Genomic DNA, 27,908 nt, shown 5'->3' with positions numbered 1-27,908 from the left:
AATTGTCTGCGTGCTTGGGTTTTCGGTAAACCGTGTGGTCCAGGCTACTATCTTCTTTCTTGAAAACCAGCACATTAAGAAAATTTAATCTTTCGCCCAGTTGTCCTCCAGGCTATCTCCGTTAAAATAGTTCATGTGGATACAATTCGCTGTGAAACAGCAATTATTAGGTAAATTTGTGTTTTCGCCTTTTCAGGCAGATTTCGCACCTGCAAGCAAATCCTACTGTTTTAGGTTCCTGGAAATATTAAATGATCTATGTGTATAGGAAGCCGGCCGGAGTGGCAGTGCGGTTCTAGGCGCTGCAGTCTGGAAGCTAGCGACCGCTACGGTCGCAGGTTCGTATCCTGCCTCGGGCATGGATGTGTGTGATGTCCTTAGGTTGGTTAGGTTTAATTAGTTCTAAGTTCTAGGCAAGAATCGTGTAATTCTGTTAAAAAGAGGTTTTCGGTCGGTCTAAGTACGACTTGAGGTAAAGGCAGCTACTTAATCTCAGGATTCCACAAGCCTTGGCCATTTCTCCACGTTGTAGCTGCACTGTTGTTGGAGCTAGGCCGCCCAGCCTTGCATCGGGCAGGCTCGGGAACCATATAGCCACGTGGTGTGGCCGGCCGGCATAGTGCCACTGCTGCTGCTGCTGCTGCTGCTGCTGCCGCCGGCGGAGCTCGGAACAAGCGGCTGGCGCGCTGCCCGCAGCGGCAAGGCCGTGTTGCGGACGGGTCGGCCCGACAGGCCGTAAATCGCAGCACGTGCGCCAGGGGGCGCAGGGTTACCACCAATCATGGCTCCGGTGTTCAGTCATACACAGTAGGTGACAAAGATTGGTGTACGGTTCTCTCAGAAGTTCGCGCGTGGTGTACTATTCATCAAGAACTGAGCAGGGGGAACATAAGAAGTTGTGAGTGCTGTTTCCCATAAAAGACATTTTCACTGATTTCTCGGTACTCTGTTGCGTATCGGTAGACTTTTTCCAAGCGTCAAATCGCGGTGAAAATATTTCGAACAGTCAATTGCAGAAGCCACATAGTCTTTGTGCCAAAGAATTGCTCCCGATGTACTTCTAAGACCATGCGTCGAGGTCTCTTCCATTTAGCCTTGAGTGCTTTTAACACATAATACCGAAGATATTGCTGAACGGGCATAACTTTTCGAGCTGCGACAGAGGTTTCTCAACTACAGCAAACGAAGAAATCTAAGTACGGCCCTTTTTCTCCTGATTTACACAAGATTCTTGAGTCAGCTACAGCTACGAAAGAATTCCATGTAGTTCCAACGCATATGAAGGACTTCATTGATTTTAAAGCTGATACATGGATTATTGTTGTCAATGCAGGTGTGTAGTAACTCCACATGAAGCACGCTCAAACTGTCTCGTACTCATGCGTCTCAAACAGCTACAGAGAACATTCTTACTCTGAAAGAGAAGAATGGAAAAATGTTAGTCTATTCATAAGTGGTAGATGTATACAATGATGTACATCATTTGAAAGACCGGCCATGTATGTCAGCTGCAAAATACAAAGGCCTGTTGATGGCTTTGCCATCTGTTCAAATAACTTACGAAAATGCAGCAGGGTGGCAGCTGCGACAGGCGCTGATACTACAACAGATGCACACCTTGTCATTTTCAAGGCTTAAATTCAGCAACAAAGCTCTGTGCAAGGTACTTCAAAACCTCCCTGTGCAGAGCATGTGCATAAAGAATACACACACACACACACACACGGATACGCTCTCTCTCTCTTCTTTTCCTCCAATACACCGAACAGCTCGAAGTGCATGCCATAGTCAACGTTTTGTTATATTCCATACGCTAACAGGTGTCAAGACAACGCTCTGCAGAGCCGACTTGCTCGGCTGCTGTTAGCGTGTGTGACTCTTGTGCCTCGTACACCAGTCCTCCGCCGGTTTCATGGTCTGAATAATATATGGTATGGCGCCACCTTTACTGTACTTTACTGTATGATTAAATGATGATGGCGTCCTCTTGGGTAAAATATTCCGGAGGTAAAATAGTCCTCCATTCCGATCTCCGGGCGGGGACTACTCAAGAGGATGTTATCAGGAGAAAGAAAACTGGCGTTCTACCGATCGGAACGTGGAATGTCAGATAACTTAATCGGGCAGGTAGGTTAGAAAATTTAAAAAAGGAAATGGATAGGTTAAAGTTAGATATAGTGGGAATTAGTGAAGTTCGGTTGCAGGAGGAACAAGACTTCTGGTCAGGTGCCTACAGGGTTATAAACACAAAATCAAATAGGGGTAATGCAGGAGTAGGTTTAATAATGAATAGGAAAATAGGAATGCGGGTAAGCTACTACAAACAGCATAGTGAACGCATTATTCTGGCCAAGATAGATATGAAGCCCACGCCTACTACAGTAGTACAAGTTTATATGCCAACTAGCTCAGCAGATGACGAAGAAATTGAAGAAATGTATGATGAAATAAAAGAAATTATCCAGGTAGTGAAGGGTGACGAAAATTTAATAGTCATGGGTGACTGAAATTCGGTAGTAGGAAAAGGGAGAGAAGGAAGCGTAGTAGGTGAATATGGATTGGGGGTAAGAAATGAAAGAGGAAGCCGCCTGGTAGAATTTTGCACAGAGCACAACTTAATCATAGCTAACACTTGGTTTAAGAATCATGAAAGAAGGTTGTATATATGGAAGAACCCTGGAGATACTAAAAGGTATCAGATACATTATATAATGGTAAGACAGAGATTTAGGAACCAGGTTTTAAATTGTAAGACATTTCCAGGGGCAGATGTGGACTCTGACCACAATCTATTGGTTATGACCTGTAGATTAAAACTGAAGAAACTGCAAAAAGGTGGGAATTTAAGGAGATGGGACCTGGATAAACTGAAAGAACCAGAGGTTGTACAGAGTTTCAAGGAGAGCATTAGGGAACAATTGACAGGAATGGGGGAAAGAAATACAGTAGAAGAAGCATGGGTAGCTTTGCGCGATGAAGTAGTGAAGGAAGCAGAGGATCAAGTAGGTAAAAAGACGAGGGCTAGAAGAAAACCTTGGGTAACAGAAAAAATATTGAATTTAATTTATGAAAGGAGAAAATATAAAAATGCAGTAAATGAAGCAGCCAAAAAGGAATACAAACGTCTCAAAAATTAGATCGACAGAAAGTGCAAAAAGGCTAAGCAGGGATGGCTAGAGGACAAATGTAAGGATGTAGAGGCTTATCTCACTAGGGGTAAGATAGATACTGCTTACAGGATAATTAAAGAGACCTTTGGAGAAAAGAGAACCACTTGCATGAACATCAAGAGCTCAGATGGAAACCCAGTTCTAAGCAAAGAAGGGAAAGCAGAAAGGTGGAAGGAGTATATAGAGGGTCTATACAAGGGCGATGTACTTGAGGACAATATTATGGAAATGGAAGAGGATGTAGATGAAGATGAAATGGGAGATACGATACTGCGTGAAGAGTTTGACAGAGCACTGAAAGACCTGAGTCGAAACAAGGCCCCCGGAGTAGACAACAGTCCATTGGAACTACTGACGGCCTTGGGAGAGCCAGTCCTGACAAAACTCTACCATCTGGTGAGCAAGATGTATGAAACAGGCGAAATACCCTCAGACTTCAAGAAGAATATAATAATTCCAAATCCCAAAGAAAGCAGGTGTTGACAGATGTGAAAATTACCGAACAATAGGTTTAATAAGCCACAGCTTCAAAATATTAACACGAATTCCTTACAGACGAATGGAAAAACCAGTAGAAGCCGACCTCGGGGAAGATCAGTTTGGATTCCGTAGAAATACTGGAACACGTGGGGAAATACTGACCTTACGACTTATATTAGAAGAAAGATTAAGGAAAGGCAAACCTACGTTTCTAGCATTTGTAGACTTAGAGAAAGCTTTTGACAATGTTGACTGGAATACTGTCTTTCAAATTCTAAAGGTGGCAGGGGTAAAATACAGGGAGCGAAAGGCTATTTATAATTTATACAGAAACCAGATGGCAGTTATAAGAGTTGAGGGACATGAAAGGGAAGCAGTTGTTGGGAAGGGAGCAAGACAGGGTTGTAGCCTCTCCCCGATGTTATTCAATCTGTATGTTGAGCAAACAGTAAAGGAAACAAAAGAAAAATTCGGAGTAGGTATTAAAATCCATGGAGAAGATATAAAAACTTTGAGGTTCGCCGATGACATTGTAATTCTGTCAGAGACAGCAAAGGACTTGGAAGAGCAGTTGAATGGAATGAATAGCGTCTTGAAAGGAGGATATAAGATGAACATCAACAAAAGCAAAACAAGGATAATGGAATGTAGTCGAATTAATTCGTTTGAGGCTGAGGGAATTAGATTAGGAAATGAGACACTTAAAGTAGTAAAGGAGTTTTGCTATTTGGAGAGCAAAATAACTGATGATGGTCGAAGTAGAGAAGATATCAAATGTAGACTGGCAATGGCAAGGAAAGCGTTTCTGAAGAAGAGAAATTTGTTAACATCGAGTATAGATTTAAGTGTCAGGAAGTCGTTTCTGAAAGTATTTGGATGGAGTGTAGCCATGTATGGCAGTGAAACATAGACGATAAATAGTTTGGACAAGAAGAGAATTGAAGCTTCCGAAATGTGGTGCTACAGATAAATGCTGAAGATTAGATGGGTAGATCACATAACTAATGAGGAAGTATTGAATAGGATTCGGGAGAAGAGAAGTTTGTGGCACAACTTGACCAGAAGAAGGTATCGGTTGGTAGGACATGTTCTGAGGCATCAAGGGATCACCAAGGGATCACCATTTGAGGGCAGCGTGGAGGGTAAAAATCGTAGAGGGAGACCAAGAGATGAATACACTAAGCAGATACAGAAGGATGTAGGTTGCAGTAGGTACTGGGAGATGAAGAAGCTTGCACAGGATAGAGTAGCATGGAGAGCTGCATCAAACCAGTCTCAGGACTGAAGACCACAACAACAACAACAACAACAATGGCACAACTGCAGGGAACACGGTAGACACCCGCCTTACGCAGACCAGGATCATCGTTTACGTATCCTAAAAAAGCCGTCGGAGCTTGAAATTTTATAATCTAAGTTAGAACGTCTCGAAATGTCCTTTTGTCAGAATGGTTATAGTGAAAGAAAAATCGGACGTGCATTGCGCTACCGGCAACGAGGTTTCCTGATATGGCACAAAGATGTTCTCAACAACTTATCTCTCTGTTTGCCTCAATAGTTTTGGCAGAGACGGGGTGAAGCCTTTATGCGCGTTACTGTCACTAGCAGCACTATTGCGCTTCCTAGAATCACACTAACGACTTTTATTTCTATGGAGCGCCAGTTACCTCGAGCCGAACCTATTTTTTAATATTCCCCGTGTGTTCGTGGTTTCCACCTGAGAGATTAGTTTGTCATCTACACGTACATCACTATTCTGCTATTCACACTTAAATACTGGGCAGAGGGTTCATTGAACCACTCTCACTCTATTTCTCTAAAGCTCCACTCTCTCGTCATTCAGAAAATGTCTGCCGTGCACTAGTTTCTTCATCCAAGGAAACGTAAAAACTCTCTGGATGCCATACCAGGACGGTGCACGGGGAGAAGAGTGAGCAGAAAAAATCTGGTGCTCCATGGCAGCCCCAGCAAAACTCAGCATCGCCTTAGCCTATGGTTGTTTCGGTCATAGACGTTTTCGGCGTTGGTGTATCAATATGTTCCCACCACTTCCCTTCCTCGTTTGTCTCGGTGTTAAAGCGACACAGCCAACACTGGACCATGCTGATTCGATGGCTAACGAAGTCATCTGCATTGGCGTGACACAGCTGCAACATTTCCCCAGGATAACTAGGGTCGGTGAGAGTCTTGAATGCGTCTGAGGTGTCGTGAAGCCCAGCGCTCGGCGAACTGTCAATCTCAAAATGTACGAGATGTTGAAAGCTGCTCGATGACCGTACACTTTTTCCAATTCATTTATTGTAATCATAAAACCTGCCCCCTTTGTATGTAAAATCGAGTCGTACAATATTTTAGTTACACTGAAAATTCTGTAATAACAATACCTTTTCCTAGCGCTAATAACACTGTAGAACGATAATAATGCCTAGAATGAAACTTAATAATAAGTATTTATATAAAGGAAAACGTAATTACTAAAGAATAACAATGGAGGTAAGTAGTTAAACCAAAACAAGAGAAATATACGTATTGCCTTACATCTCATGTAAATTTCTCCAGCTACATAATATTTGCGACTGCCTCGGACGTGTTCGAGTTTTGCCTTCGCTGTGTGTTTAGTGGCTCAGAAAAACACCGAGTCGTCACAATCATTTCTAATTGACAGTATCCAATTACTGCTCGTAATAATGTATTTATCATCATCATCATTTAAGACTGATTATGCCTTTCAGCGTACAGTCTGGAGCATAGCCCCCCTTATACAGTTCCTCCATGATCCCTGTTGTGACTTGGCAAGACAGCCAAGTCACTATGCGAGGATGCCGAAAGGCACGCGTTAAGCTCACGCAGGCTGGCGTGAGGTCTGGAACAGTTAAAGGAGTTGAGTCTAATAAATAAAGTACGAAGTTGATGTAATACTTAACTTTAATCCATAATTAGAGAACATCTCTCTTGACTGTACATTAATAACAATCTCAATATAAGCTGGTAATGGCGCCTTGCTAGGTCGTAGCAAATGACGTAGCTGAAGGCTATGCTAACTATCGTATCGGCAAATGAGAGCGTATTTGTCAGTGTAGCTTCGCTAGCAAAGTCGGCTGTACAACTGGGGCGAGTGCTAGGACGTCTCTCTAGACCTGCCGTGTGGCGGCGCTCGGTCTGCAATCACTGGCAGTGGCGACACGTGGGTCCGACGTATACTAACGGACCGCGGCCGATTTAAAGGCTACCACCTAGCAAGTGTGGTGTCTGGCGGTGACACCACAATCCCCTATTCTGTGCTAACATTGGTGCCTCTTCTGATGTTAAGCCTATTACTTCAAAATCATTCTTAACCGAAGCCAGGTACCTTCTCCCCGGTCTGCCCCGACTCCTCCTACCCTCTACTGCTGAATCCATGGGTCTCTTGGGTAACCTTGCTTCTCCCAAGCGTGTAACATGACCCCACCATCTAAGCCTGTTCGCCCTGACTGCTACATCGATAGAGTTCATTCCCAGTTTTTCTTTGATTTCCTCATTGTGGACACCCTCCTGCCATTGTTCCCATCTACTAGTACCTGCAATCGTCCTAGCTACTTTCATGTCCGTAACCTCAACCTTGTTGATAAGGTAACCTGAATCCACCCAGCTTTCGCTCCCATACAACAAAGTTGGTCGAGAGATTGAACGGTGCACAGATAACTTAGTCTTGGTACTGACTTCCTTCTTGCAGAAGAGAGTAGATCGTAGCTGAGCGCTCACTGCATTAGCTTTGCTACACCTCGCTTCCAGTTCTTTCACTATGTTGCCATCCTGTGACAATATGCATCCTAAGTACTTGAAACCGTCCACCTGTTCTAACTTTGTTCCCCCTATTTGGCACTCAATCCGTTTATATTTCTTTCCCACTGACATTATTTTCGTTTTGGAGATGCTAATCTTCATAGCATAGTCCTTACATTTCTGATGTAGCTCTGAAATATTACTTTGCAAACTTTCAATTGAATCTGCCATCATAACTAAGTCATCCGCTAATGCAAGACTGCTTATTTTGTGTTCACATATCTTAATCTCACCCAGCCAGTCTATTGTTTTCAACATATGATCCATAAATAATATTAACAACAGTAGAGACATGTTGCAGCCTTGTCTTACCCCTGTAACTACTCTGAACCATGAACTCAATTTACCGTCAACTCTAACTGCTGCGTGACTATCCATGTAAAGACCTTTAATTGCTTGCAAAAGTTTGCCTCCTATTCCATAATCTTGTAGAACAGACAATAACTTCCTCCTAGGAACCCGGTCATATGCCTTTTCTAGATCTATAAAGCATAGATACAATTCCCTGTTCCACTCATAACACTTCTCCATTATTTGCCGTAAGCTAAAGATCTGGTCCTGACAACCTCTAAGAGGCCTAAACCCACACTGATTTTCATCCAATTGGTCCTCAACTAATATTCGCACTTTCCTTTCAACAATACCTGAGAAGATTTTACCCACAACGCTGATTAAAGAGATACCTTTGTAGTTGTTACAATCTTTTCTGTTTCCATGTTTAAAGATTGGTGTGATTACTGCTTTTGTCCAGTCTGATGGAACCTGTCCCGACTCCCAGGCCATTTCAATTATCCTGTGTAGCCATTTAAGACCTGACATTCCACTGTATTTGATGAGTTCCGACTTAATTTCATCCATCCCAGCCACTTTATTGCACTGCAATCTATTGACCATTTTTTCCACTTCCTCAAATGTGATCCTATTTCCATCATCATTCCTATCCCTTTCTACCTCGAAATCTGAAACATTACTGATCGCATTTTCACCTACATTGAGCAACTCTTCAAAATATTCCCTCCATCTGCCCAAGGCATCCACAGGATTCACCAGCAGTTTTCCTGACCTGTCCAAAATACTTGTCATTTCCTTCTTACCTCCCTTTCGAAGACTGCTAATTACACTCCAGAATGGTTTTCCAGCAGCTTGACCCATAGTCTCCAACCTGTTTCCAAAGTCTTCCCACGATTTCTTCTTGGATGCTGCAATTATCTGTTTGGCTTTGTTTCTTTCTTCAACATAACTTTCTCTGTCTACCTGGGTTCTGGTATGTAGCCATTTTTGATACGCCTTCTTTTTCCTTTTACAGGCTGCCTTGACTGTATCATTCCACTAAGCTGTTTGCTTCATCCTACTTTTACACACTACTGTTCCAAGACATTCTTTAGCCACTTCCAGTACTGTGCCCCTTTACCTTGTCCATTCCTTTTCCAATGACTGTAATTGACTACATTCAACTAACTGGTACCTTTCTGAGATCTCTGTTATGTACTTGTGCCTGATTTCCTTATCCTGAAGTTTCTCCGCTCTTATCCTCCTACATATGGACCTGACCTCCTGCACTTTCGGCCTCACAATCCCAATTTCACTGCAGATTAAATAATGATCAGTGTCATCAAAGAATCCCCTGAATACACGTGTGTCCCTCACAGCCTTCCTGAATTCCTGATCTGTTATTATATAGTCAATGACAGATCTGGTTCCCCTGCCTTCCCAAGTATACCGGTGAATGTTCTTATGTTTAAAAAAGGAGTTTTTGATTATTAAGCCCATACTGGCACAGAAATCCAAGAGTTGTTTCCCATTTCCTGTTGGGCTCCATATCCTCTCCAAATTTACCCATAACCTTTTCATACCCTTCTGTTCGATTTCCAATCCTGGCGTTAAAATCACCCATGAGCAGAACACTGTCCTTGTCCTTTACTCTAACAACTACATCACTGAATGCCTCATAAAACTATCCATCTTATCTTGATCTGTCCCTTCACAATGCGACTATACTGACACAATCCTAATTTTCTTGCTAGACACTGTCAAATCTATCCACATCAGTCGTTCGTTTACATACCTTATTGCAACTACGCTGGGTTCCATTTCTTTCCTGATGTAAAGCCCTACACCCCATTGTGCTATTCCTGCTTTGACTCCTGACAGGTAGACCCTATATTCTCCCACTTCCTCTTCTTTCTAACCCCTTACCCGAATGTCACTAACAGCTAAAACGTCCAGCCCCATCTTACTTGCAGCCTCTGCCAGCTCTACCTTCTTCCTAGAGTAGCCTCCATTGATATTAATAGCTCCCCATCTCATTACCATTTGTTTGCCAAGTCGTATCTTAGGAGTCCCTGGTTTGTCAGTTAGAGGTGGGACTCCGTCACCTCCAAAGGTCCGAGGCATTTTGCTCTGATTGTTGCCAGCATCATATTTAAAGAACCAGGGAAGCAGGTTGCTAGCCTTACTTGCCCCGAGTCCCATTGGGTTTTACCCCTAACGGCTGAGGGCCTAACCGGTGGATTTGGTAGTCTTTGCCGTATGAGCACAAAGGTGACCACGACTCAGAATATGTCCGAGATGCCTAGCCTTATTCCAAAGTAACTGTTATCCCGACTGTCGGGACCACTTACTTGGCCACTCATACGTTGCCCGTGATTCATGAACTAGGACATGACTACAGGAACCCACACCATGAACCACATAATGTATTTATATTAAAACTAAATTAGAATTACATACGCTGTTATTTATTAATTTTATACACACATAAAAAGATGGTTTGCATCCCCTCGGTTCCGAGAATATTCCGGAACCTGTAGAGAAAACTGGAAAAGCGATCAACATATTTATCATTTCCGCCCTTTTCATTGCTCATGAAAACCACACATTGCATGTTGTACCACCATACAGCGACGCCTTGAGAGGTGATGGTCCACAATGCTGTACACATCAATACCTCTAATACCCAGTATCACGTCCTCTTGCATTGATGCATGTCTTTATTCTTTGTAACATACTATCCACAAGTTCATTGTCCCACTCCTCAACTGCGATTCGACATGGATCCCTCAGAGTGGTTGGTGGGTCACGTCGTCCATAAACAACACTTTTCAATCCATCCCAGGCATGTTAAATAGAGTTCATGACTGGAGAACATGCTGGCCATTCTAGTCAAGCAATGTCGTTATCCTGAATGAAGCCATTCACAAGATGTGCACGATGGGGACGCGAATTGTCGTCCATGAATGCCTCGCCAATATGCTGTCGATATGGTTGCACTTTCGGTCGGAGGGTAGCATTCACGTATCGTACAGCCGTTACGGCCCCTTCCAGGACCACCAGCGGCGTACGTCGGCCCCACATACTGACACCCCAAAACAGCAGAGAACCTCCACCTTGCTGCGCTACTGTCATATTTGTCCCAGGCCTTCAGCCTGACATGGTTGTCTCCAAACACGTCTCCGATGATTGTCTGGTTGAAGGCATATGCGACATCGGTGAAGAGAAGGTGATGCCAATCCTGAGCGGTCCATTCGGAACGTTGTTGGACCCATCTATACCGCGCTGCATAGTGTCGTGGTTGCAAAGATGGATCTCCCCATGGACGTAGTGAGCGAAGTTGCGCCTCATGCGACCTATTGTCCACAATTTGAGTCGCAGCACGACGACCTATGGCTGCAAGAAAAGCATTATTCACTATGGTGACGTTCCTGTCAGTGTTCCTCCGAGGCATAGTCCGTAGGTAGCGGTCATCCACTGCAGTAGTAACCCTTGGGCGGCCTGAGCGAGGCATGCCATCGCCAGTTCCCGTCTCTCTGAATCTCCTCTATGTCCGAACAGCATTGCTTTGGTTCACTCCTAGACGCCTCGACACTCACCTTGTTGAGAGCCCTTCCTGGCAAAAAGCAACAATGTGGACGCGATCGAACAGCGGCATGGACAGTATAGGCATGGTTGAACTACAGACAACACGAGCCGTGTACCTCCTTCCTGATGGAATGACTGGAACTGATCGGCTGTCGGACCCCCTCCGTCTAATAGGCGCAGCTCATGCATGGTTGTTTGCGTCTTTGGGTGGGTTTAGTGACATCTCTGAGCACTGAAAGGCCTGTGCCTGTAATACAATATCCACAGTCAACTTCTGTCTTCAGGAGTTCTGGGAATCTGAATGATGCAAAACTTATTTTGACGTGTGTAGCTTGTTTTAGCCCTCTCCTCATCTCTCTCTCTCTCTCTCTCTCTAACATTTCTTGAAGTTGTTACGTGGTTTCATTGAATACAATGTGCTGTCTCAGACAGAAATAGTAATATTTAATTTTATTATTATTGTGATTATTATTATTATTATTATTATAAGTACTACTGAGAAAGGAATGCATATGTATTCATAAATGTAACATAAATCAATAACAGTATTAATTGAGGCGTATATGGGTTTGTATTGCTTGAAAGTAGAGAAAATGAAAGTTTGGAAAGAAGAAAGAATACTGGACAAATGATATTTTTGAATTCTGCTAACAACTGACACTGTACTACACTTCAGTGGCCAGATCGTGCTTATACGCTGCCTGTGAACTCATTTCCTCACCAATGGTACTACTGCCTTTCGTACTGCCCCATCGTTTGTATACGCCCTCTCTGTGGACGTCTCCAATATGCGTATTTGTGTTTCTATCGCTACTCTGATCTTGTTTAGTGCATTCCTATTTCGGTTGTTTGTCACCATGTTCAGAATCTGGGATGTTTCAGGATTCCTAATTGTTGTTGTTGTGGTCTTCAGTCCTGAGACTGGTTTGATGCAGCTCTCCATGCTACTCTATCCTGTGCAAGCTTCTTCATCTCCCAGTACCTACTGCAACCTACATCCTTCTGAATCTGCTTAGTGTATTGATCTCTTGGTCTCCCTCTACGATTTTTACCCTCCACGCTGCTCTCCAATGCTAAATTTGTTATCCCTCGATGCCTCAGAACATGTCCTACCAACCGATCCCTTCTTTTAGTCAAGTTGTGCCACAAACTTCTCTTCTCCCCAATCCTATTCAATACCTCCTCATTAGTTACGTGATCTACCCACCTTATCTTCAGCATTCTTCTGTAGCACCACATTTCGAAAGCTTCTATTCTCTTCTTGTCCAAACTAGTTATCGTCCATGTCTCACTTCCATACATGACTACACTCCATACAAATACTTTCAGAAACGACTTCCTGACACCTAAATCTATATTCGATGTTAAAAATTTCTCTTCTTGAGAAACGCTTTCCTTGCCATTGCCAGTCTACATTTTATATCCTCTCTACTTCGACCATCATCGGTTATTTTACTCCCTAAATAGCAAAACTCCTTTACTACTTTAAGTGTCTCATTTCCTAATCTAATTCCCTCAGCATCACCCGACTTAATTTGACTACATTCCATTATCCTCGTTTTGCTTTTGTTGATGTTCATCTTATATCCTCCTTTCAAGACACTGTCCATTCCGTTCAACTGCTTTTCCAAGTCCTTTGCTGTCTCTGACAGAATTACAATGTCATCGGCGAACCTCAAAGTCTTTACTTCTTCTCCATGAATTTTAATACCTACTCCGAATTTTTCTTTTGTTTCCTTTACTGCTTGCTCAATATACAGATTGAATAACATCGGGGAGAGGCTACAACCCTGTCTTACTCCTTTCCCAACCACTGCTTCCCTTTCATGCCCCTCGACTCTTATAACTGCCATCTGGTTTCTGTACAAATTGTAAATAGCCTTTCGCTCCCTGTATTTTACCCCTGCCACCTTCAGAATTTGAAAGAGAGTATTCCAGTCAACATTGTCAAAAGCTTTCTCTAAGTCTACAAATGCTAGAAACGTAGGTTTGCCTTTTCTTAATCTTTCTTCCAAGATAAGTCGTAAGGTCAGTATTGCCTCACGTGTCCCAACATTTCTACGGAATCCAAACTGATCTTCCCCGAGGTCGGCTTCTACCAGTTTTTCCATTCGTCTGTAAAGAATTCGCGTTAGTATTTTGCAGCTGTGACTTATTAAACTGATAGTTCGGTAACTTTCACATCTGTCAACACCTGCTTTCTTTGGGATTGGAATAATTATATTCTTCTTAAAGTCTGAGGGTATTTCGCCTGTCTCATACATCGTGCTCACCAGATGGTAGAGTTTTGTCATGACTGGCTCTCCCGAGGCCATCAGTAGTTCTAATGGAATGTTGTCTACTCCCGGGGCCTTGTTTTGACTCAGGTCTTTCAGTGCTCTGTCAAACTCTTCACGCAGTATCTTATCTCCCATTTCGTCTTCATCTACATCCTCTTCCATTTCCATAATATTGTCCTCAAGTGCATCGCCCTTGTATAAACCCTCTATATACTCCTTCCACCTTTCTGCTTTCCCTTCTTTGCTTAGAACTGGGTTGCCATCTGAGCTCTTGATATTCATACAAGTGGTTCTCTTCTCTCCAAAGGTCTCTTTAATTTTCCTGTAGGCAGTATCTATCTTTCCCCTAGTGAGACAAGCCTCAACATCCTTACATTTGTCCTCTAGCCATCCCTGCTTAGCCATTTTGCACTTCCTGTCGATTTCATTTTTGAGACGTTTGTATTCCTTTTTGCCTGCTTCATTTACTGCATTTTTATATTTTCTCCTTTCATCAATTAAATTCAATATTTCTTCTGTTACCCAAGGATTTCTATTAGCCTGCGTCTTTTTACCTACTTGATCGTCTGCTGCCTTCACCGCTTCATCCCTCAGAGCTACCCATTCTTGTTCTACTGTATTTCTTTCCCCCATTCCTGTCAATTGTTCCCTAATGCTCTCCCTGAAACTCTCTACAACCTCTGGTTCTTTCAGTTTATCCAGGTCCCATCTCCTTAAATTCCCACCTTCTTGCAGTTTCTTCAGTTTCAATCTGCAGTTCATAACCAATAGATTGTGGTCAGAATCTACATCTGCCCCAGGAAATGTCTTACAATTTAAAACCTGGTTCCTAAATCTCTGTCTTACCATTATATAATATATTTGAAACCTGTCTGTATCTCCAGGCTTCTTCCATGTATACAGCCTCCTTTCATGATTCTTGAACCAAGTGTTAGCTATGATTAAGTTATGCTCTGTGCAAAATTCTACAAGGCGGCTTCCTCTTTCATTCCTTCCCCCCAATCCATATTCACCTACTATGTTTCCTTCTCTCCCTTTTCCTACTGACGAATTCCAGTCACCCATGACTATTAAATTTTCGTCTCCCTTCACTACCTGAATAATTTCTTTTATCTCGTCATACATTTCATCTATTTCTTCATCATCTGCAGAGCTAGTTGGCATATAAACTTGTACTACTGTAGTAGGCATGGGCTTTGTGTCTATCTTGGCCACAATAATGCGTTCACTATGCTGTTTGTAGTAGCTAACCCGCACTCCTATTTTTTTATTCATTATTAAACCTACTCCTGCATTACCCCTATTTGATTTTGTATTTATAACCCTGTAATCACCTGACCAAAAGTCTTGCCACCGAACTTCACTAATTCCCACTATATCTAACTTTAACCTATCCATCTCCCTTTTTAAATTTTCTAACCTACCTGCCCGATTAAGTGATCTGACATTCCACGCTCCGATCCGTAGAACGCCAGTTTTCTTTCTCCTGATAACGACGTCCTCTTGAGTAGTCCCCGCCCGGAGATCCGAATGGGGGACTATTTTACCTCCGGAATATTTTACCCAAGAGGACGCCATCATCATTTAATCATACAGTAGAGCTGCATGTCCTCGGGAAAAATTACGGCTGTAGTTTCCCCTTGCTTTCAGCCGTTCGCAGTACCAGCACAGCAAGGCCGTTTTGGTAAATGTTACAAGGCCAGATCAGTCAATCATCCAGACTGTTGCCCCTGCAACTACTGAAAAGGCTGCTGCCCCTCTTCAGGAACCACATGTTTGTCTGGCCTCTCAACAGATACCCCTCCGTTGTGGTTGCACCTACGGTACGGCCATCTGTATCGCTGAGGCACGCAAGCCTCCCCACCAACGGCAAGGTCCATGGTTCATGGGGGAGGGATTCCTAATTAGGTACGTCATTTTGCCCTAAGAGGGTTCATATCCCCTACCTTACACTTCGATTGGCTCCATACGCTAAAGGAATCCTAAATCACCACAGTCGCACAATGCCGACAGTCTCTTTACTATTCTTTTTATGTACTCGTTTTGCAGGATAAAGACCGCTTCCTCTCAAAATGAATCCACACCTCTCCTGGGGACGATTGGTTTCACTTGTAGTCTATGTCTTATGTTCGGAAATAGACTATATACCTGGCGACCAGTACTTCCAGCATCCCAATCGCGCTGCCATTGATCAAGTGTTCTGACTTGAGGATATGGCAACGAATTTATTACAGGAAAGAACTCGATAAGATTTAGCGAGTTATTTCGCATCCCGAACGCGAATTAATCTGAGTGAAGTTAAGCACCAAAGGTCGGTCCAAATGGTAATCGAATACTTTTATGGACCAGGACCTGTAGTGGCAGAGAGCTTCAAAGAGAACTTACAGAATAACGTTAGTAATTTTCCTGCGTGCTGTTGTAACCGGGGGTGACGACAAATTGCCAATAATGGGTTGGGAGAGTCTTGCTGTCCAATCTGGAGGCAGTCAGGAATTCGTGTGACATTATTCTGAATGTCTTGTTCGTAAATTACTCTGACCCGATAGAGAACCAGCTCGAGAACGTGACGTCTTAAACCTCCTAGCAACAAACGCGCATAAAATTAATTAATCACTTGACGTAGAGGAAGGTATCAGTGATCACAGAGCTGTGATGGCAACTATGGCTACAGGTTTTACAAGGAATGTTAAGTAAGGTAGAAAGGTGTTATTGCCTAGTGAGAGTGACAGGGTAGTAACTGCAGAGTACGTTAGTAGTCAGTATCAAATATTCAGTGATGACGAAGGTGTGGAGCAGAAATGGAAAGAATTCAAGAGAACCCATCAGTATGCCTTACAGAAGCATGTTCCGATTAAGGTATTAAGGGATGGAAAGACCCAACGTACTTTAATAACGGAGTTAAAGAACTGCTCCGGTCATAAAGAGACCTTCATCTCATTTTCAAGAGAAGTCAAAAGACAGGTGACAAATAAAAGCTAACGAAGCGAAAATGAGCGCAAGGGGAGCAATGAAAGAAGAGTTCAGTGATTCTGAAAGTAAAATTTTATCAACAATTAAAGTCCCTAAGAGGTTTTGGTCTCATGTGAAATCAGTAAGCGTTTCGAAATCGTCTGTTCATTCACCAGATCATGCCGATACAGAAACGGAAGATAACAAAGAGAAGGTCGAAATAGGGAATTCCATCTTCCGAAATTGTTTCACTGCGGAAGATCGTAACAAACTCCCTTCTTTCCATCAACACAAGAACGTCTAGAAATGGTAGATCCTGAGATACCCATCACGGAATAGAAAAGCAACTAAGTCGCTTGGTAATGGAAAGGCGTCAGGACTAGATGAGACACTTAAAAAGTTCTAGGAAGATTGTGTGAAAGAACTAGTTCCCCTTCTAGCTTTAGTTTATCGTAGATCTCTGCAGCAGCGAAGGGTACTTAGCGACGGGAAAAAGCCGCAGGTCATTTTGTTTTCAAAAAGGGCTGTAGGACAGATACACACATTTTATATTCCTATATTTATGACGCCAATCTGTTGCAGAATTAATTATGAAACATTTTTTATGCTCAAGAATTATGACGGAGAACGAAAATTTCCTCTATAAAAATCAACAGGGATTCCACAAACAGAGATACTGTGAAATTCAGCTCGCTCTTTTGTTCCACGAGATCCACAGGACTGAAGACAACGGCGCTCAGGTTGACGCCGTCTTACTTAACTTCAGGAAGGCATTTCACACAACCCGCACTGCCGTTTAGCGGGAAAAAAAATACGAACTTACCGTATGTCTAATAGGATTTACAACTTGTTTCAAGATTTCCTTGGAGACAGAACTCGATACGGTACTCTTGAACTAACAAATTCAGCAGCTGTAAAAGTAATTTCCGGAGTACTCCACGGAACTATGACAGGTACGTTAGTACTTACAATGTACATAAATGATATAGTAGAATGCCTCGGATACTCTTTACGATCGCAGGTGATGCGGTCGTCTGTAAGAAGGCAGCAACTCCAGAAGACGTATCCATTTGCTGAACGGCCTGTGGAACGTTGATGAATGGTGCGGGCTCTGGCAGTAGACACTGAAGTAAATAAATGTAACATATTGCTTACACATAGGAGAAGAAAGTCACTACTGTACTACTACAGTATTGATGAGAAACTGTTAGAAACAGTATCTACAGTAGAATATCTAGGAGTAACTATTCAGAGCTATCTTAAGTGGACCACATGAGACGAATATAAGGAAAAGCAGATGCCAGACAGTTTCACAAGAAGAATCTTACGAAAACGTAAGTCATCTACAAAGGAAGTGGTTTATAAAGCTATTGTTATTCCGATTCTTGATTATTGTGAATGAATATGGCATTCTTACAAGGTAGGAGTGGAAGGACAGACAGGAAATCCAATGGCATATAAGGGCGGCTCTATGGTTTTAATGCATGGTACAGACTATATAGAGAAAACCGAAAAGCTATTTATGGAGACCGCAATAGTAGAGGTCAAGCAAAATCCAACCAGGAAATTTAAAACAGATATACGGAAACCAATAGATAACAGTGTGTTTCTCTTCACGGAGGAGGAAAAGTTTAAATTCAAAGTAAGGAATCCGCCAATCCCTGAATTACGGTCACAAATAAAGCTCCATAAGGTTGAAAAGTCGATTCGCGCGAACGTCGATAATACCTATAGCCCAAGTTATATATTAAATAAAGAGCTAAATAACAGATGATGGTGGCATATACATATCGTTGGACTTTCAACATTAGGAACAGCTACGAACTTGCCGAGGAAATTAAAGACGTACTCATACGTCAGGATGCATCACTAGCTTCATTGGATATTACCAATGTGTACACTAACATTACCGTAAAAGAAACGATTGAGATCATTAAGAACAATCTCCTTACTCATGGTAAATGGGCATTGGGAGAAGTGATTGAACTAGTAGAAATGTTGGAACAAGTTTTGCCGTTCAATTACGTTCCTTTTAATGGTAACATTTATCAACAGAATGACGGATTGGCCATAGGTAACAGTTTGGCTGGGACGTTGGCTGACATTTTTGCAAATCACTTGGAAAACGAATTCTTTGACGAACATCCTGATATCGCTGAGAAGATTGCATTTTACAGGAGATATGTTGACGAGTATTTTATTATATAAAGGAGATAAAAATTATATCGAAAACGTAGCACAAAAAAGAGCTCTCAACACCCGAAAATTAGATTCATTATGGATTTTTATGAAGACAACTGTATAGATTACTTAGATTTAACACTAATAAAGAAATATGTGAATCATGACTTTAGCATATTCAGAAGGCTGCGTGTACAGATTTAGCTATTAATGAGCGCTCTTGTCACTCACCACGATACAAATGGGCATATTTTACTTCGACGGTATATAGGCTACTAAGATTGCACTAAACCCACAGGAAGTAGAAAAAGAACTAAGTTTTTTAAAACAAGTGGCCGTAGCGAACGGATATACGTCTAAGGAAGTGAAGAATATTTATAATAAGATAAAGAAGAGGCAAATGAAACGAACAGAAGAAAGTCGTAGTGAAGAGGAACACAAGAAAAAATACAGTGGAAGGATTACAGATAAGATTGAAAGATACTTTCGTAAATCCGACGTTAAAATAGGGTTCCGAACAAAAAACACGGTACAATTGAAGCTCCGGCACAAAATATGCAATAGTAGGAATAAATTTCAGGATTCAGGTGTATATAAGATTACTGCTGTAAACAATACATAGGGCAAACTGGTAGGATCTTTGAAACTAGATTCAGGGAGCACACCTACTCTCAAAACAAAACATCTTTTGGGGCGCATATGGATGCCTTAGAGCACTCAGCCACGAACATTGAACAAAACTTAGACATCCTACATAGAGCTCATAAGGGACGGTTTCTTAACATTTTAGAAGAAGTTGAAATATACACCCAACAAAAATAAAGACCCGGATTTAATTCTCAATGAGCAAAGGAGTTCAATCCTAATGCCTATTTTAGTGTTTATGACGACTTACTGAAATGAACACTGTTGTGTGTGGAGGTCCAGTCCGAGGGATGAGAGGTGGTGTACCGTGAAACGGCTGGAAGGTGCGTGCAGCGCCTATCGTTGTTGACGGGGCTCTCCTGCACGCCCCTCTTACCCACGGCGATGGACATCAGACGACAAAACGGCTCGCGGCACAGCACCGAAAAAGCGGAAACCACGGAAGTTGACCATGGAGGAAAAAAAGTCTACACCAGCGAAATGGACATAGAAATCGCCCTTGGTTTCGATCGTACAAAAACGATAATTTTATTGCGTATTTTAATTTTGACAAGTACAGTTTTTAACCTTGACAATCACAGATTTTAAATAAGTATTTTTAGAGATTAAAGCGAATTAGAAAAATCTACTTAATGCAGTATGTAACAGATGTACCATACGCCACCTGTCCGTATAAATGACGTGCATTCTACTAAACAATTTGATGTGACGCAGCATGTGAAGGTTGCTGTGTGTGGACTGGTTACTCCTGTAAGCAAAATCCCAAGTACGTTCTGGTACATCTTTGTTGATCGGATAGGACGAAATAGGTTCACATTTGTGAAATAGTAAATTAGTACCTTTGTCATTTGAGATTTGAAGATGGTTCTAGAGGAACCGAAAGCGGGCATGTGAATAAACATTTTTGCAATCAAGACGGTTTATAAGTAACATTGAATAACCAATGATTGCGGTAAACCCTTCAGACATTACGTCTGTTTTTGCAAAATATACCTCCTTCTACTGTTATTATTGAACAGATTATTCACTATAACTAGGTGACATTTATTCCAGTACTCAATCAGACTTTCATCTCTCTCACTCCTAGTACAAAGCCCATATTATCCTGCAATCCTTTCTTCTACTCCGTTCCTTACAACCGCGTTCCAGTCCTTCATGTTTATTGTGTTTTCATCTCCCTTTACTTACTGAATTACCCGTTCAGTATCTCCATATGTTTTCTCTGCCTCTCCGTCCTCAGCTTGTGACGTCTGCGTGTACACCTCAGCTATCGTTGGTTTTCTGTCGATTCTGAAGAGAAGAATTCTATCTCTGAAGTGTCTGATGAGAAAAACTCTATCTCTGAACTGCTCACAGTAATTTCTTCTCTGCTCTACCTTCCAATTCATAATGAATCCCACTCCCGTTCTACCATTATCTGCTGATGTTGATATTATCCTATACTCGTCTGACCAGAAATCATTTTCTACCTTCTATTTCACTTCACTGCCGCCCCACTTTATCTAAACGGATATTTAGCATTTCCCTTTCCAGATTTTCTAGCTCCCTGTCCACGTTCAGAAGTCTGACATTCCGCGCCCCGACTAGTAGAATGTTAGCCTTTTGTTGGTTATCAATCTTCTTCTCTTTGTCACTTTCTCCTTCTCAGTCCTTTCCCGGAGATCTGAGTGGGGGACTAGTCCGGAATCTTTTCGGCAATGGAGAGATCATCGTAACACTTTTTCAATTACAGGCTCATATCCTGTGGAAACACATTTTGTGTCTTCAATGCAGTGGTTTCCATTGCCTTCTGCATCGTTTTGCCATTGATCATGATGATTCTTTCGCTTTTAGGAGCTGTTTCCCACCCCAAGAGCAAGACAGTGCCTAGTCCGCTCCTCCACCCTCTTTTAAAATGCCATTCGCTGAATGACGATAACTTCTTAGGCTTGGAGCCTTCGGTCGCCATTTCTGATGACCTTCTTTGTTCAAAATTTAAGCTCTGCGGGGATTCGAAACCGGGGACGAGAACTTCACCGTTTCATTAATAATCAAAGACGCTACCCCTATATCACGTTTGTGTGTTACGAATTTTAAATTCGCTTGTTGTGTTTCCATATGGGATTCAGCCTATCAGAGGTGTGACCTAACTAATCAAAAGACAATCAGCGCTATATTATGCGCAAAAAAGAAGAACCACAACTTATTAAACAGCCATTCTCACTTTCATGAGCTGTTGCGGAGATGATAATACAGTCAACTAACGTCGGTTAGCGTGGGACTTTTAAATGCGTCTTAAGCTCACAGAAGAATATTCCACTAGGCAAAATATACGTACCATCTCCGGGAAAATTAAAGAGGCTTTGGGGAAACCAGCTGTATGAATATCAAGAGCTCAGATGGTAAACCAGTCCTAAGCAAAGGAAGGAAAGCTGAAAGATGGAAGGAAGTATATGGAGGGTCTATGCAATGGAGATCAATTTGAAAGCAGTATTCTACAAAAGGGAAGTAGACGTAGATGAAGATGAGGGGACAGATACAGTGCGAGCAGAATTTGACAAAGGTCTGAAATACCTAAGTCAAAACAAGGCCCCGGGAGTAGAAATAGCCTTAGAATTCCAGAACAATGTAATAATTGCAATTCCAGAGAAAACAGTTGCTGACAAGTGTGAAAATTACCGAATTACCACTTTAATAAATCTTGGCTGTACAATACTAACACGGATTCTTTACAGATGAACGGAAAACAGGTAGAAGCCCACGTCAGGGGAAGATAAATTTGGATTGTGGAGAAATGCAGAACACGTGAGGCACTACTGGTTCAAATGGCTCTGAGAACTATGGGACTTAACATCTATGGGCATCAGTCCCCTAGAACTTACTACTTAAACCTAACTAACCTAAGGACAGCACACAACACCCAGTCATCACGAGGCAGAGATAATCCCTGACCCCGCCGGGAGTCGAACCTGGGAACCCGGGAGGCACTACTGGCCCTACGACTTATCTTAGACGATAGGTCAAGGAAAGGCAAACCAACATTATAGATTTGTAAACTTAGAGAAAGCTTTTGACAATGTTCACTGGAATATTCTCTTTGAAATTCTGAAGGTATGATGAGTGAAATACAGGAAGAGAACCGCTATTTACATGTGCAGGAACGTCATTTATAAGAGTCGAGGGGCGTGAAAGGAAAGCAGAGGATAAGGAGGGAGTGAGACAGTGTTATAGATTATCCTTGATGCTATTCAATTTCAACACTGAGCAAGAAGTAAGGAGAAGCAAAGAAAAATTAGGAATTAAAGTTCAGGTAGGAGAAATAAAAACTTTGAGATCTGTCAGTGACATTTTAATTCTGTGAGAAACAGCAAAGAACTTAGAAGAGCATTTAAACGAAATGGACACTCTCTTGAAAGGGGGATGTAAGATGAACATCAACAAAAGCGAAACAAGGGCAATGGAATGCAGTCAAATTAAATCAATCGATGCCAAGGAAATCAGATTAGGAAACGACACACTTAGACTAGTAGATGAGTTTGATATCTGGGCAGAAAAGTAACTAATTATGACTTAAGTTAAGAGGATATAAATGGTAGACTGGAAATATTGGTAATAACAAGAAAAGCATTTATGAAGAAGAGAAATTTGATAAAATCTAATATAGATTTTAGTGTTAGGAAGTCTTTTCCGAAGATATTTATTTGGAGTGTAGCCATGTAAGGAGGTGAAACATGGACCACAAGTAGTTTATATAAAAAGAGAATAGAAGCTTTCGAAATGTGATGCTACAGAAGAATTCTGAAGAGTAGATGGGTCGATCAGGTAACAAATGAGGAAGTACTGAGTAGAATTTGAGAGAAAAGAAACTCGACCAAAAGAAGGGATCGGTTGATGGGACGCATTATTCTGAAACATCAAGAGACCACCAATTTAATACTGCAGGGAGATGTGAGAGAGAGAGGTGGGGGTGGGGGGCAATCGTAGAGGGAGACGAAGAGATGAACACAATAAGCAGACTCAGAAAGATGTCGTTTACAGTAGTTATTCGGAGATGAAGAGTCTCGCATAGGATAGAGTAGCATGGACAGCTTTATGAAACCAGTCTTCCGACTGAAATAACACTCAGAGTGAAGCTCAAACATTTAGATGAAGAAGTTCTGTGACATGCTTGCTGTCGCACGTCGTTTGCTGAGAGGATAACTACATTCTATTCTTCGGTATATACAAGGTGTTCCGAAACAATCGTTACGGAACTTGTAGATGGAAGTGAGTAGATAATATTTTGAATTGGAACCCATGTCCTGAACATACTTTTTCCGTGCTGCAGACATTTAAAAACATGTTGCTAATGCGTTCACTTTGACAAACAACTGATTAGAAGTGACCCAGTGCATCACTTGTTTAACAGCTCCACTTATCAATAGCCAAAGAAATTGCTCATGCAACCTTTGACGGGATCTATTGAACGTGATACAACGCTGTCTCTTCCAATCCGCATGTTCGGCGCCTCCTTGGAGCACCATAGTTACGCCTGATGACGGTGAAGGTGCCCTTTTTCGAAGCCGTTGCATAAATGTAGTGAAAGGGATGGGATGTTGTGATGAACGATATTGATAAATACGACGAGCAGCACCTCCGTTACCGTGAGCTTCACCATTCGGAAGGACCGTATCTGTGTAAACTCCAAACCCTGCACTCAACCATGTTGCTTTAACACTCGTAAACACGTAAATGTAGCTAGAACCAGGTGACAGACGTAGCATAGACGTCAAATGCCATCAGCGATCCGAGGTAACCACCTGCCACCATGACTACCCAGTTGGGTACCTACCTCGCAGACATGTTCCCAAATGGGAGTAGCATGGGAATGGTACGTTTACGGACTTTGGGTCGTACTCAAAATATTATGTATTCACCCCCCCTCTACAAGTCCTAGAAGTTTGTAACGGGAATTTCCGAACACCCTGTACGTAAAGGAGTAAATTAAACGCCGAAATTCTCTGATTTCCGTAGAAAACTGTGAGTTAGGTACTATATTCGCTGCTTTCAGCGCAAAAACTTAATGGTGTCGTGGAGTATTCGTTGATTTTGATCCAATTAACGTTGATTTCAACATAAAATTGATGTGAAACTTCGATGATTCTCTGTACCCACTGTGTCGCATTCATTCAGAGTTTTGGAGAATCATAAGGAAGCATTAATGTGAACAAAGTACTATACTGAAGTACTGAGGAATGATAAGACGTGATTGAAGTTCGCAAGAGTGAGGGTACTGCAATAAGTAATATCGCAGCAGGCAGTTCAGCAGAAGAGGAGTGGACATCAGCAAAAGGAGCAATCACAGATATTGGAAAGTCAGAAATGGGTACACGAAGGCAACTGCGTAGAAACGTTGGGTAGCAGAAGAAATACTTCAGTTGATCCACTAAAGAAGGAGGGGCGAAAATGTTCAGAGAAAAACGGGAATTCAGTAATAAAAATCACTTAGGAGTGAAATAAATACAATGAGCGGGTCAGTCAGGATGAAATAGCTGCAGGAAAAGTGCAAAGAAATCGGAAAAGAAATGTTCGTCGGAAGGTCTGATACAGCATATAAGAAAGCAAAAGAACCTTTAGTCAAATTATATGCCAAGGTTGTAACATTAAGAGTGCAATGAGAATTTCACTCTTAAACGCAGAGGAAAGAGAGGCTAGGTGAAAACAGAACACTGGTAGCCTCTATGATGGGAAGGTTGGTAGGTATTTTTGGAGGCCATCAGCACATTCATCCTATATGTATCGAATCAGGAGTAATTCCCACAGGAAGGATACAAAAGTCAAATTTTGGGAAGCTCGATTGTAACCAAGATAGAGCAGGATAGAGATAAAACACAGAGTGGAACGAGAGAAAGGGTAAGGTTGGCGAGTCGCTCTGCCCAGAATGCAGTTGCAGGACCGGAGGCATGGTATGCAGTGAGAGACGCACTCTCCGCATCTGAGCAGCACTGTCTCGCTCTCCGTTAGCCCAAGAAAACGAGCAGTACTGACAGGATGATGAAATTTTGGAAAAACAGAAATTTGAAAATGGCAAAAAAGGAATAAGGAGAACGAAAATATGAGAGGCGTAGGAGCCAGGCCGAATCACCGAGTAAGAGCCACCGTGGTTCCCCTCCGCCAGAACAGGCGACTGGGGCCCCTCCAACCCCTTATGCGGTCAATGAGGCCAGAGTGCTCCACGTCACAGAGACGAGGTCAGCCACTTTGCTTTGGCTGGTGGCGCCTGAGGGAGAGTGTCAAGAAGTTTTAGATACTGCCACAAAGCAGCCTAATAGGATGTAGGCCACCATCAGGAGGCCACCGCATCGGTAAAAAGGTGGGTCCTCTCGGTGGAATCCTAGCCGAGAAGGACGTTAGATTCCCTGCGAGAAGAGAGAAAGGAAGACAGACACGTGGTCATGATCACCTTTATTGCCCTCATTTTGTTTGGGAAATCCAAGCCAGACCATTCTGAGTTCCAGAACTCTAACAATTGATGGTGTAGTGTCGACTGAAGATCCAAATCTATAACCACCATTTCCAAAATCGGCACCCTGTTATCCAACTTTGCCAACCAGTCGGGATGTTGATTCTTTGAGATCCCGAGATGACCAGAGGTCCAAACAATGACGACCGGCCGTCCAGCTTCATGGAAGTCACAAAAAATATCCTGGATAGTCGTGACTAATGGGTGACAAGCGTAGCACTGGTCTAGACCGTGAAAGTTGCACACGGAGTCGCTGAATATTAGGAGCACCTTGCTGGTGCAAGAACAGACATGGCTAAGAGCTTGGTTGACGGTCACCTATTCAGCAGTGACTATACTGTATCTATTCTGCAGGGAACATATTTTACTGCATCTTGCATAGGTGTGTACAAAACCGGATCGTCCATAGACTGTTGAGTTATCAGTGTCTACCAATTACTAATCCGGAAACGCATAGAGGACAGGAGTAGTATGTCTATGTTCTTTCTGGAACACTTTGAAGACGTATATACGCAACGAGGACGCTTACTACACCGCACCCTAACCATTTGAGTCATCGCGCTCTGGCCGTTGCCCAAGGTCGGGCAGCCGTCCAGATGTGTCGGTTACGTACGCACACACACACACACACACACACACACATATATATATATATATACAATGTTTACAGTTACAGCTTGCTTTGTGATGAAATATACTTTGGTTTGTTTCTCTAAAGGTCTTTAAAGGACACACCCACACACACACACACACACACACACACACACACACACACACACAAGCACACAATGTTTACAATTACAGCTTTCTCTGTGATCAGTACACACACACACACACACACACACACACACACACAAACATACACACACATATATATACACACACATACACACACACACACACACACACAATGTTTACAATTACAGTTCTCTCTGTGTGTGTGTGTGTGTGTACAAGAGGTTAAAATTTGCGTAATTTAATATGGGAATGTTGTGAACTTGCCTTTCTTAAGAATTATCAGTTCAAGAAATAAAAGGGTCGCTTTTGGCCGGTTGAGGTGGAAAAAAACACCTTGCGTGTGTCGTTTTTCCAGTGTGCTGTGCAAGTGTAGGCAAGTTCGATTTGTGTACCACGGAAACAGGTCGGTCGGTCAACAACTAACAAAGTTCGGTTTAGGTACGACCGAGATAGTTCGTTCTGTGTACCACGTCCTGTGTACCACGATTGATCAAGTCTGTCGCTATCATTTGACTTTACCAGAAGAGTGGCGGCGGCAAGGAGAACTGGAGCGAAATGCACCAGCCGATTCCTCACCCCTTACAGTAATGGGAACTAAACCAAAAAGGTAGCAGGTAAGAGCTACCCTGCGAGCTCGCAAGTTTTGGAAATGGAAGACGTACCACCAATATCTGCATCTGAGAGACGTATTCTGAAAATTTCTGTTGACCAGTTTGTAGTGCATCCTTTGTCAAAGACTGTCTTCTGTTTGCTAATACTGACATAATCGCCAATTTTAAGTTTCGAAGGACGTGGATCGATCATTTTGATTTTATTATACACCTCCACTAGCTGCATTTTAATTGTTCTGTGCTTCGTGTGATTATATTGCTTTGCTAATCCTTGTACAGTATTAATCAATTTATAGGAGCCCTGAGCAGTAAATTTTCTGAACACAAGACTCTTGAGACTTCTGCTGAAACTTTCAACTACGGAAGCTTTCATATTTGAGAAAGTGGACTAATGATTAATTCTGAGATGTTGCATTAACTTTTTGAAACTAATATTGTAGAATTATTTCCCAAGATCAGTTTGTATGTGTACTGGAACCCGCCTGCTTTCTGTGTAAATTTTTTTAAGCGCGTTTGCAACTGCAACACCGCCTTTATTCTTCAGAGCAGCAACCCATGCGTATTTGGAATAAATATCAACCACTGTTAATAAATATTTATATCCAGAATTCCATTTCGAATATGCAGTCATGTCCATTAAGTATGCTTGATGGAGGTTGCCAAATCCTTTTGTGATAACTGCCCACCTAGGATA

This window comes from Schistocerca cancellata, chromosome 2 (genome assembly GCF_023864275.1).
Source record: "Schistocerca cancellata isolate TAMUIC-IGC-003103 chromosome 2, iqSchCanc2.1, whole genome shotgun sequence".
Lineage (NCBI taxonomy): Eukaryota > Metazoa > Arthropoda > Insecta > Orthoptera > Acrididae > Schistocerca > Schistocerca cancellata.
This window is presented reverse-complemented; position numbering follows the sequence as displayed.